Source organism: Protopterus annectens, chromosome 3.part1, assembly GCF_019279795.1.
Source record: "Protopterus annectens isolate FY-2018-M chromosome 3.part1, PAN1.0, whole genome shotgun sequence".
Lineage (NCBI taxonomy): Eukaryota > Metazoa > Chordata > Ceratodontiformes > Protopteridae > Protopterus > Protopterus annectens.
The window spans coordinates 570737015-570749703 of record NC_056732.1 but is presented as its reverse complement, the minus strand read 5'-3'; positions in this window follow the sequence as shown (position 1 = coordinate 570749703).

Genomic DNA, 12689 nt, shown 5'->3' with positions numbered 1-12689 from the left:
ACCTTTATAGTACTCTGCTATGGGTGCAGCCTTTATGATTGGCTATCTATGATGCATTCCACCTACCAAGTACATCATTAGGGACTGTTAATGGCCTAATTCACGTGGAACAGGGGTCATCAGTATTTATCATATCATTGGCTTTCTCAGCCAATTTTTGTTTTTAACAGCCTTCCATGCTAACCACTGCAGTGCACCGCCCAAACACGTGCCACGAAGGTAAACATATGCACCTATGAAAACTCAGACCGAGCACAGTGCTGCTCTGCGTAAACATGCTCAAACCTGCTGAAACACGTGGCCCAAAGTTAAACAAAGCTTAGCAGACACTGTATACACCCCCTGCTCAGCAGTATGGTGCACCATGCAAACTGGCACTTTTGAGCTCCAATGAGCTTAAAAGACTGTGGACACACCCCTTTTGATGTCAGCTACCTCTTATATGGACACCAACAATGGTTCTCTGCCTACACGGGTGGGATCTGTGGACAAGGATACCTATTTGTGCTATTCAGTAATCCCAGCTTATTTGCATAGAGATTCATGCACACAACCTGGGAACTACATGGTTCCAGACCCTGCCTCATTAGCAATCACAGCAGTCTACCATTGTACATACTCTACGCAGGGTCTTATAATCTATTACTGTCACATACTGCTAATTATCATTTTTACACTTTTTATATTTTTTGTTTTTCTTAAAGGCATCTTTGTGCATTGCAGCGTGCTGCACAAACATTACCAGATTATTAAAAAAATATATTTTACATTATTTTTCACTAAGATTTGGACATACAGTGGCTAGTTTTGCACATATCTATGTCTGCTATGCTATTTCTGTCCTGCTAACTGCACTTTTACAGTCCCTGCAGTCTGTTTAACATCCTGTACATGGAATTTTTCCATGTACATTTTAAACACCAACCCATGGTCTGCAGGACTACCTATCTGCTTGCTGGATCACTCTACCACCCTCATTTGCATGTAATTCACCTGCTTATGAGGTGATTTGCATGCCATGGACACTTCTGTGTTGGCACACTTGTGCACATCCCTCAGCTCTGTTTACTGGGTCGCACACTTGCTTACTTTCATGTAAGTAGTGTGCCACTATGCCTACATGGAAAAATAATTCTATGTAGGCTTTATTAAATTCCCCCCTTTGTCTTATTCTTTTGTTTACAGGAACCAATACTTAAAAAGTAATATTAGCAATGCAGAATTACTAAGAATGCACAGATTTTATTCCAGTGACACTACTGTGGTTATTAAAGGCACAGTTTAGTACATTCTGCATACAGTTTGAATTATACCCATTAAAATTTCAGCAGGACATATTGTTCTACAGGATTTATAGTTTCATTCTGAATCTGAAACACATGCCTGAAAGCAGCTCACCATTATTTTATGAAGCATTTAAACAGAAAGGAGTAATTGTATTTCCAGTTGAAGGTATAACTACTATTACAATCTTTATCTATTTTCTATATACCTGTATATGCTTCTGTGTGTGTATGTACATGCATGCATGATTGCATATATTTAGATAAGGATAATATCTATATGTGTATATAGATAGATACACATATATATTTATGTGTGTGTGTGTGTGTGTGTGTGTGTGTGTGTGTGTGTGTGTGTGTGTGTGTGTGTGTGTGTGTGTGTGTGTTTGAGTGCATGTGTGCACGTGTATATATATGTGTTCATGAGTATATATAGAGAGCTATCCACATATGTATTCAGTTAATATAAGATATGTGTGTGTGCGTGTGGGCGGCTAAGTGTGTGTGTGTCTGTGTGTTTCCATTATGATATATGAATAGCAAACATGAATAATGCACTGAGGAGAATGTTAGTTCTGACATTCTTATTTAGCTATTGTGAAAACAAAATCCTTTTATAAATCGGTATTCTGTCTGCTTTTGTTATACAAAACATAGGATCACCTTGAGTAAGCTACTTGAAAGGTTAAGATTGTTGGGACATGAAACAATAAAAGAAGTCTTGTTCTATTCTTCACTTTTCAGGTGTTTTTGGCCTTGTACACCAGCTGTAGCATTTCACATTCCAGTGTTCTTCACATTACTACTGGCTAAATATCAAGAACACAGAATGTATTTGCCAATACAACATTTATATCTTAACTTGCCACAATAACTTATGTTTTACTACCATATCATATTAATCATAACTTGTCAATTTTTTATTCTGAATTGAGAAGTATGTTACTTTTAGCATTTACTAGGGCATAATGTTTATACTAGTCATAAACTGTTATTAATCTTGGTACTATCTTCTGTGTCTCTTCTTTGAAACAAACAATTAATGATATACCAAAGAAAATTTGTTAAATTATAATAGTACTATGTTGTTCTCATCTGAAGGAGGTAAAGGTCTAGCTACTATGCTTAAATATGAGATTAACATTCAGGATGTTTGAATCTTGCTTATAGTTTATTTATAAATAAAGGATTAAAGTGCACAGTTTTGCATGGAAATAGATGATGAAAGCAACATGTTTGGAAAGTATCTCACTTTTTATTTTAAAAAACTATTCATCCCTTATTGGTGTAGGTAATCACTTCAACTGGCTGTCCTTCCTGACGACTAGTCATTTATTTCATTGCTAAAGCCTTTTGATTTGTTTGGAATCTGTTGAAGATGCCAAACTACAAGAAGACATGCAGATGTGATACTGTTACAGACACAAGTCACCTTACTTAGAACAAAATAAAACGTGGACATTTGTAGATAGTCTCTGAGTGCTCATATAATATTTAATGCAGACTATAATTCAATTAACTCTAAACAAATTTATAAAGGTACACAAAGTCTACTAAAAACTGTGAAAAAATATTATAAATGTTATAAACAAACATTGTACACGAACTATCTGACATATGAATATATATTCCAAATGAGAAAGGCATTCTTACTTAAATCTTGTTTACCCTACATTTCAGCAGACTGTATACTTTTATTTTCATTTAATTCTGGGAATGCTGTGGCCTTAGTTTTCTTCTGCCACAGCATCTCCGACTGTCCTAATGTGTTTTTCTAGTTTCCTACTTTGCCTAAAATGTCTACTTTTTCCAAAACTGAAAATCTAAACCCCTAAGAAGCTGAACATAAAACAACATGTTTTGCCAGGGCATTCAAATTATCACACTTTTTAATACACTGAACATGTTGGTATATTCCTTTTCTTAGGGCTAGTTCAGTTTTCCCTACATAAAATGTCCAACACATTTCACAGCATGCTAGTTATACTAATCTACCTGTGGTAAAATTAAATTTGCCTTTACCACCTACCAAAATCAGAAATATTTTGAAAGAAGTGGTCAGCGTGGTCCAATTCCAGTTTAGAGCAAGTTCTTCTCAAACAATTTTAAGGGTGAAAATATGAACCCCGTGATGACATTCAGCACACATCTTTCCTTGTTTTGTCACATCCTGATCCATGTTACACCTTCATAGAGACCATCTGACTAAACCATTCAGTCTGAATATTCAAAGATGAGCTTTATGTACAATTTCAGTTACTAAATGGCCCTGAGAAACGATTATGACTTCTGGTTATTTCCCACAAAACACAACTATATCTGATACCTAATGCCAGTCCTCTAGAATAGTAGCAGATACATTTTCTCTCCTTTATTTTGGTCATCTTTTAAAGACAGCCATGCACTTCATTAAAACTGCATTCCTGGCAACTCATTTTTAACTAGCCTTTAGATACAGGTATACTGTTCATAGTATATGACAACAATACATGATCAGGCATGTGCAAGTAGACAGCTCTCTTGAAACAGGTAACCTACTCAGTACATTAGTGACGGCATATTGTACTAATTTGGGTCTGAAAAGTCTATAGGTTTAAATCTGAATCAGTGAATAGTAGCTGTGATTTCTTTAAAGATACTAATTTGTTCTTTAAATACAGTTTAGTGTTTCATGGGTACTTACTTAATTCAAATATGTGTTTATTTTTACCTATTCTAAATTAATTTTATATAGCCATCTTCCTCCAAACATGTTGCAACCTATACATTTCAATGTTACCCAAAAATAGTTTTTATTTAGCCACCACCTTGTGTTGTAATGATGGTGTCAACAAAATTCACATCACCTACAGTAAGATTAGCCCCGGAATTCATGAAGCTCGGCGCAAGGCTAGCGGTAGGCTTGCACTGACAGTGCGGCGTGAAGATGGCGCAGTAGCACCAAATGCATATTAATGAAGGCGCACTGCCGCCACAGCCACATGCATAGGAAAGGAGCACGAGTGCATAGGGTGTGTCAAAGTGCCGCATGGAGGCATGGAAATGCCAGCTGTCGACGTGCAATCTAAAATGCTTGCATATAACAACTTGCAAGATAGTAATCACATCTATCAGTGTCCATGGATACTGAAACGTATGCAAAACATGCAGAATAGTTCCTGCAAACACAAAATGAAGAAGCAAACACAAATGCATGCTAGGGAATAACGGGTCCCTATCCCACGAACAAATGACATGGAAAACCGTGTGCCCGTAGTCCAACAAAGTGTAGATAGTTATACCAAGTGGAAGTGAAACACATCATATGTTAGCGTGCCACCAATAGCGACATCCAGCCCAATGGTTAGGGTCACCAGCTGACTCATATTGTGAGGGAGGGTACACAGCTGGGCAGATGTGTCCATAACAAAATACATGATAAATGTACATATCTAGTCACCGTATGACCAAATCATATCCCACAAGGCATGTAATAGTCACATACAAAAGGTATGTCCGTATTTCACATACCAAATGTGACAGGAAATAGAATAAGCATGTAAACGAAAGAGAAGGAGCATATAAACTGCTACAACAATAAGGCAACATGTAGGCTGAAAGGAACAGTATTATCCGTACCGTTGACTGTGGGTATGTGTTGTCCAGTACATTCGGACATGTGTCCGGAATATATCTCATCCTGGACATAGGAAAAGGTGGCATCCTACCAATGATTAAAACAGTCTGCCAAAATCCACACATCAGCGGTACAAGCCGAACTTGTCAGGATGTGTCACAGTTGAACAGGGTATTACCCGGGTATACAAACCATGTAATGAAAGTTAAGTATGGGCGTGTACCTATGTGCATGAGGTATAGCATGTGGAAAGCAAACATGGCAGGGTAGTCCACACACCCATACAGGTACCTGACATATGTAGGGTATGCAATGTGCTACTCTCGCCGTGTCATGGGCCAACAACCAAAGCAGTGATGTATGGAGTGTCAGGAATATGTGTGTGGGGGGTGGTGGGTAATGGTACAATCCTCCAAGGCGATACTGTGTCATATGCAGAATAGGTGAACCGGAGATGTATGAGGGAGCAGCGGGTGAAGCAGAAAGAAACACAAAAACATGTATAAACATCTGCAATACAACCAGACAGGCCATACTGTAGAACACAATCCCACAAACATATGAATATTAAAATGTGTGATACAAATGTATAGACATGTCACCGGCACATACCCACAGATTGGTCCTGATGGAACTGGTCATATCAAATGCAACACACCTGGATGCATAATGGACTACCCAGCATCGCCTCCACAGCACACAACCCGCTCCCATACCTAAACGTCCACCAAATCCAGCCATACTTGGCCTACTGGATTGGTGCAGCCACATCTACACATAGTGACCACTACGCATATGTAGTAGGTAGTGTCACCCTAGGCAGTTTCAGGATTGCAAACTATGTATCCCTTGCATGTAAAACCCCCAGCACATTTTCATAACGCCAGAAGAATGTTTGGTATTTGTCATGTTTCGGTCTTGTTCAATTTTTGGGATATCCCTCATGGGATAAGTAACCTGTGTAAACATTAGAATGGAAGACATGAAGTCCAGTCCTGTAGATATCTGGACACAAGTTTGAATGTGCAGTAGTGGTGCACGAGACTGTCCAGCCCTAGATGGTCATGCATAACCTACTACCCAGGATCAAACACCGGCCCGTGACGCACGTGTCCCGACACGAATAAGCGAGAGAATATATTGCACACATTCACATAGTGGCACATGGTATAAGGGTGATGAAGGCACTGAAGTAAACAGGATACCCCCTGATTCACTGTGTGAGGGACAATTAATGTGTGTGTAGGTGTGACCTGACCAACAATGATACAATGCCAAATGTCCTGTGATCGTAGGAAATAACTATATACCATACTGCATGTAACAGTTGCCTAAAGCAGTCAAATCAGGATAGAATAAACGTAATTTGTAGAAGAAACAGGCAAACAATAAAAGTGCCAAAGATATAAGGCTCACAGCTAGGAAACAATTGAATGTTCTAAACCTGCACTGACCATGGCTATGTGTTGGCCCAAACAATCTGGTGTCCGCAGTAGGGTTACCATCTGTCCCGCTTTGCGAGGGACAGTCCCTCTTTGGACAGTTGTGTCCTGACAAAATACATTAGAAATGGCAAATGTCCTGGGATTGTAGGACATAATTATGTCCCATATGTTATGTAATAGTCACAGAAAATAATTATTGCAATATCTACAATACCTAAATGTTACAAGAAACAGAATAAGCAACTAAACTGCTACAACAATAGGCTTTTATGTAGGCAAATAAGTAAAGTTCTATCTGTTGTACTGACCATGGGTATGTGTCGGCTTGTAAAATCTGATGTGTGTTCCAAAAATGTCCCATCTTGGCCATTTGAAAAGGTGGCAACCCTAGTCCCCAGAATACATCCCAACCTGTACATATGACAATGTCAACAATACCAATGGTCAGAGCATTGGCACAATAACTGGCCAGCCCCTTGACCACTCACAAAGCCAGTGACCTTTGGGGGAAAGGTGTTTAATGAGAATGACTACTTACAACAATGAAGAGTAATAGATGCATTTAACTGCAGAAAATTAGTAGTATTACAAATCTGTCAACATGTTCCAAGTTAATAGTACTAATATGGTAGAAGTGTCCGTGATTGTCCCTGAGTTGTCATAGCCTTGTCCCCATCACTGTAGAAACGAGTCTCCGAGTATCAGAGAGGTCCATACACAGAAGTACACCAACCAACTGTCACATCTGTTGACAGGACTATTGCATACCTGTAGTGAATTTATAACAGATGTCCAGAATAATATTCATTGTATCTATAAATGAATGAAATAGTCAAATGGGAAGGGAAACACGTGGAAACCACCCCTCAACCTGCATTATGTAGTGGAACCACTTCCCCGCCCTAAATTATGTAGCACCGACCCAATAATGTGGTCAGAGGTGCCCAAACACCTGCGTCTGTAAACACAGGTAGAATGTTAAACTCTGGACTAACTCTGTCCATGTGCTACGTCTGATCTTTGAACAGTGCCAGGGAAGTACTAGTCACCAGTCGGTCGAGCCTAATCCCGGACCAGCACATGAACACCCTGACAATCAAACACGCATATGTGCGAGGACTATAAGCGTAGGAGTTATGAATATCCTTGGAGTGAGTAGACTTGCAGCACGGGTCCAGAGCAGTAGGAAACAGGGAATGTCCTAATTGTAGTACTGCGGTTTGCCCAGCAAGAGAATGGATGCATGCTGTGTAAGGGAAGCGGTGATGCGTATGTCAGAGTAGCTATGAGCCATGGGTATACATATAATGAGCCAGAACACCAATAGTGTAGTGGTTACAGCATCCGCCCCACGTAAAGGCATTCCCAGTTCAAGTACGACTATAGCACATATTAATTGTGTAATGAATGCCTCTGTGCTGTAAAGCCAACATTTATACATGTAAAGGTGACCGCGTTTGCATGGGTCCGTTAACCGGATTCCATCAAAGTGGTACTGTCATAAGGAATAAGACACGTGTAATCTCAAAGAAGTGCCTGTAAACATATGTAACTCAGAATAAGTAGATGCAAGTGGGCCTGCATGGGTGTAAGCAGCTTTTAGCATAGCAAATGCATGTTGTCTTGTACAGCTGTAACTTTTATATATATAGATAGATAGATGTGTGTGTATAGATAAATATCCACAGACATAACAGAAATATGCAATTATATATCTACATATTTATCTATATATACACATATATATCAATATATATATATACATATATATATACAGATATATATATATATATATATATATATATATATATATATATATATATATATATATATATATATATATATATATATAATATATACATATATATATATATATATATATATATATATATATATATATATATATATATATGTAAGGAACGCCGAAAGACGAAAGCAAACATAAGGGTTGTGAAGGGAATCCAGAGCAAATAAGGAATTATGAAGTGCTTGCAGCGTATGTCACATAAAGCTGCACAAATGTGAGTAGAGCACCGCTCTTCACACCAGAGGCAGGGCGATACAAGTGGCCATAACATCGTTGAAGTGCTACGTCAACACTGTAAACAGAAGGAATGTAGTACATGTTGTGACCACCTACACTTGCAACCCGCAAATCGTTCGTAATCAATAACACCAGGAAAGGCACGTATGTGCAAATATGAATTATTTTATTATTATTATTTATTATTTCCAGTTTGATTACCGGGGAAGTCCACTGGGCCAGAACGTACCCATTTTCAGTGGAGGCCCGGGGAGAAAAGCTCCAAAAGCAAAGCAAATACAATCTAAGTTACATAGTGTAAAAGATAGTAATAAAATATATACATTTGGAATAACATTACATTGAATACAGTTAGTAAAAAAACAAATACACGCAGTATACTTCAAAAAACATCATTCAGGAAGGTAGATACAATAGATTTAGTAGTTTCCTTAAGTAGCAGGTTTGACTGTATGAAAAGAAGGTGTAAGGTTACATGCTATTTACAATATTTACATATGAGGAGTAGAGACAGAGCACGTCCACCAAACTGACAGTAGAATATAGTTTGATCAAGCAGTGATCGAGAGAAAAAGAGAAGAAAAGAAGATAGTATTAGGGTAGAGTAAAGAGAAAGGATGTAGAGGGTTCAAGGGGAATTTATGTAAATTTATGTAGGATGTAAGCAGGTGCACTTATGTTTAGAGGATAAGTAAGAGAAAAGTTGGATTTTGAAGGCTTCAGTGTTAGATGTTGTTCTAAGAGAAGAAGGGAGAGAGTTCCATTTCCTGCCAAGAGAGTAGGAGGGAAGGAGCTGGCCAGCAGGGCGATTAGGTTTGTGGATGGTGATTAAATTTTGGTGTTCAGATCTAAGAGATCTGTTTGGGGTGTATGGCGGAAGGATGTTTGCTAGGGCTGGGCATTTTTCAGGGTAGAATATTAATTTGTGAGCAGTGGTTAGTTGGAGGTAGTCTAGATGGTGAGCCTGTGAATACATGAGGTGGTACAAAATGTGTGTAGGGCCCCAATGCTCATGAGAGGGCAATGTGTCATGGCTGCAATATCAGGTGTATAATGGCTGTTATGCGTGGAAACTCAACACGGGTGTGCAGGAGAAACTATAGATATGCGATTATGGACCCAGGAGTGCTAGGGTATGTTGCGCTGGGTGCAATGGAGCGGCCCGTGGAGGTCAGCTAGTACATAGGTGCAATTCCCAGATAGAGCGTTGTTTGCGTGGAGACATGCGTGAATGGGCGTATCATTGCCGGATGTTGTGCATCAGGTCTGGCAGCCCGGCACGTAAAACCTATACGCCACCCATGAGCGGAATGGAGTTCTGCTGTGACAACCCCAAACCGGGAAAAGCAGAAAGACACAACTACATGAAGACAACAATATGTTGACATGCAGTCACAGTAACACAAGCACACATCCTATCAAAAGTAATAATATGAATGTGCACAGAAACAAACACAGTAGTAGGAATAATAGGCTGCACATACAAGTAATAGGTCGAATGACACTGTATCACATCCCAGTTAGCAGTGGCACCCCAGACATGAAAAACATGTGACATCTGTCCACTGCATAATGTGCAATATACTGAGCACAAGTTCACTGGAGTGAAGTGTCGGTGTCAGAATGACTAAGGCAATAGTATACTGTTGAAGCAGAGATAAAACCAATACGCATGTGTAAGTGTCCATGTCCGAGAAATGTATAGGTTAACAGACACACAGATGTATATATAGATAAAAACGTATATATACATATATCTATATTAATTTACATACGCATATATATATTCATACGGATATATATATATATATATATATATATATATATATATGAATATATATATATATATATATATATATATATATATATATATATATATATATATATATACACACACACACAAGGATATACTATGGATATATATAGATAGATATATATACACAACCAACAGGTAGTGATATATACACATACACACAAAACAAAATATATATGTCACTGTAGATATGCACATGTACATAAATAGGTTACTTCACAGCAATTAGGGGTAACATATTTACAGCCCGGGCATATGTGACTGGGAGGTCCAATAAATAAACGTTGTACCCCCCCACATTGCCCAGCTAGGCCAGACAGACATACAGACAGGCAATACAGATCAATACACTGCCGCTGTCCAAAACACTGGTAGGAAAGGACCAGTGGGAGAGTTCTGCAAGGTCTACACTTTAAACATGGATAACGGTGCCCCTTGCGGGACCCCAAAAATTCAGGATACTTGTGAATCTGCTGACATTATTATGAGCAGGATGTAGGTGTACATGGAATAGTAAGTTGTGCAAGTGTGATAATACATGGGTTGACAAAACGTACAACATGTGTCCCAAGACGAGGAGAGTGGGCAATGTGTAGGGTTGTGCTCATACCCCAGCTGTGCTCGCAGTAAGTATTTATCATGACTGCTGTAGAGGGGTGCCAGGTAGGTGGACCATGGGTATGCATTAATGGGCTTAAGTGTGCAGGTGCTGGTCGGCAGAGATGTAGTAGGCCCGCCCAGTGGAAGTCATTAATATTCCTATGTGGGCATAGCATACGCCTACACCTCCCAAACCTGAAGAGCACATTTACCGGATAGTCTGTAAACCATCGGGGGAATACATAGAGACCAAATCAGTGCCGTGTACCCGATTAGCATGGACGTCCATAGTTATGTATCAGAATGTAACAAAGTCCAACTAAACACTGCCAGAACTAGTAATATTAGGTGAACAGGTGGCAGAATACAGGTAATGACAGATGACAACATGTATGAGTCATAAGCAGCATGTACCTCGACAAATGTGAATGAATACATATGCTCTGTGACTGTGAATGTGTCTGGTTAATAGAACCAATCATCTAAATGTGTCCCACAGGGTGTTATGCATTGTTCCTGATATAGTGTTCATTCACACCCATTGGTATGTGAGTTCTGCTACTGGCGGAAAGTGCATAATTTTCTGACCACCTCAGGTCGATGATAGAATAATAGAAGAGGTTCAACACCCATATGCCTGCGAGGGACACACCCATCTGGGCAGTTGTGTCCTGCAAAATGACAGTTATGGCACATGGCCTGTGAGTTCAGGAATGGAGGCTATATAGTGTGTGTAGTGGTGTCAGACATCAATTTGTTGTATCAGTAACAGCTACATGTAATAGGAAACAGTATTATCAATTAGAATGCTACATGAATAACCTTAACGTATGCAAACCGTGGAAGTCGTCCATTTACTACTGGCTGTGGGTATGTGTTGCCTTGACACATGTGATAGCTCTACATATAGGGTCTATAGGGCCACCACCAGTCTGAATGGCCAAAGTGGAACCTGCTCTGTAGAACTGTCAGATGTACCAGGGCAGAACATACCTACAGCCATTCATAGTACAGAAATATACATATCAGAACAAATCAAAGCGTAGTCTAGCAGCAGTATAGTTGCTTATGCTACTACATATGACATATCAACGTGTCAGGTATACAAGACCTGTAACAAGCAACCAGTACAGGCACCTACAACATGAAAAGGTCCCCTAATCAGGACAGTTGAAATGGCTAGAGTATTGTCCATACCACTCAACTGTCCCTGAATGTCAGGTACGTCCCTGAGTTTAAAAGTCTAACTCTATCCTTAATCCCTCCTAAAATTAATGGCTGTTGAAGGAAAGGTGGTAAATTACACTTACTAATGACAATAAGTAAGAGTTATAAACAACTGTTACTTCATAATATGTGTATTAAGTCATATTGTGATTCTGTCAATGTGTCAAGTTAATAGCACTACTTTTGTAAAAGTGTCCCTGATTTTTCTTGACCTATCCCTGATTCTGCAGAAATGTGTCCCCGATTGGTGGAGAGTTTTGGTATTGTCACATGAGATATGTGTGATGAGGGACTGTCCCATGCAAAGTGGGAAAGGTGTCACTCCTACAGTCTCCCGTCGTGCAATCTGAAAGGTGGTCAACGTGCAGTAGGTATGCGGTAGCATGACTCGGCAGACAGTTGCGTTAACAAACTCAAGCCACATGTCAGCATTGCAGAGTATCAGTTCCCATGTATCTGGCAGATGGGAGCAGATCATATGAGGAACACGCATATAATATGATTACGTCACTGGACAGGCCGCCAAGTCCGTACAGTCGAACGCCTGCCATCGCAAAATGGTTACACATACCCGATACTGTAGTCATGTAGTCCGATGTAATACACATCACAAGGGATCACACACACCCAGCATGAGTGACAAATGTAAGCAGAAATGTCA